Genomic DNA, 1,301 nt, shown 5'->3' on the forward strand with positions numbered 1-1,301 from the left:
TTTTAAAGATCATTTCAAGGTCGAACCGTTTACAAATCTAGCATGACTTGAAAACCAAAATTGATCGTGGTTTGTTTTTTAAGATATTTGAATTAGTAGTCATTTGTATAAAATAAAATTGTTCACACCAGAGCCTGCGTTCAGTCATCGACATAATACATGCACGAAGAGAGAAATTAATTTAATATAAAATTATCATAGACTCGGAATTTCGAAATCAGTAGCGCGTGCCCACAAGCCGTAATAGGGTGTGTTCGCGAAGACGCTATATAGTACTACGTAAACAAACTGTTCAAAACTAAACAAACTTGCTACAAAAAATTGTTTGCGAAGCTAGGCGACAACGCTATCAAACGTTATCATGACGCCACTAACGTTCTATGTTCTTAACTACTATCAACAAGCGCTATCAACCCTATTCTTTTTGAGGTAATGTATTAGTATTAGCTGATGATTATGGAACTCATTGGGTGCTTCCGAAATACCCAGAGTTGGGTTGAGTTAGTTCCACTATAGTATATGTAACGGATACTATAGTGGAACTAACTCAACTTGATCCAAACCTGGATATTTTGGAAGCACCCACTATCGCTATCGTGCTATTCGCTATCGCTACTGACTTCATGAAAAGTCCTTGGTTGGGTTTGTGTCGGTAGCGCGATAGTGAGCTTCGCGAACATATTCATGATGTGCTCGAAATGTATCCAAACCGTTTTATGGCTCAGTATAAAACTTCACTACAGATATTAATTGGAAAGGGATAACAATATAGGTATATAAATCTGTATTTGAATAACAACTTTATATACTTATGACAACTTTATTACAGATATTAATTGGAAAGGGATAACAATATAGGTATATAAATCTGTATTTGAGTAATAGAAAATATGTTTATTGAATGTAACTACATGTTATAATGATAATAAGAATGGTAATGGTGACAATATTGATGACCACTCGCGGTAACGTGGAAGTCGCAGCGTATAAATAACTGAGAACGCAGTCAATACCTCCAATCTTTTTAGAGCGACAGGGTAACAATGATAAAATATCCGATATTTGCGGCGGATATAAATATATTTTGATAACTATGTATCTTGCAAAAATGTACAATGGAATGTATATTGCATTCATCTTCATTAACAACAGACGCTTATTTAATGACAAGTAAAATTGTTTCGCGCACACACAACATCATACAAATACTTCAAAATATCTACAAACTTCACGGAAACTTTCTCTCTCTCATTCTCTCTTTTTTCTCTCTTGTCATTTGGACGAATCGCATTAATCTTAAT

The sequence above is a fragment of the Odontomachus brunneus genome, unplaced genomic scaffold (assembly GCF_010583005.1).
Source record: "Odontomachus brunneus isolate Ranch 3 - 2012 unplaced genomic scaffold, Obru_v1 Obru_scaffold_028, whole genome shotgun sequence".
NCBI lineage: Eukaryota > Metazoa > Arthropoda > Insecta > Hymenoptera > Formicidae > Odontomachus > Odontomachus brunneus.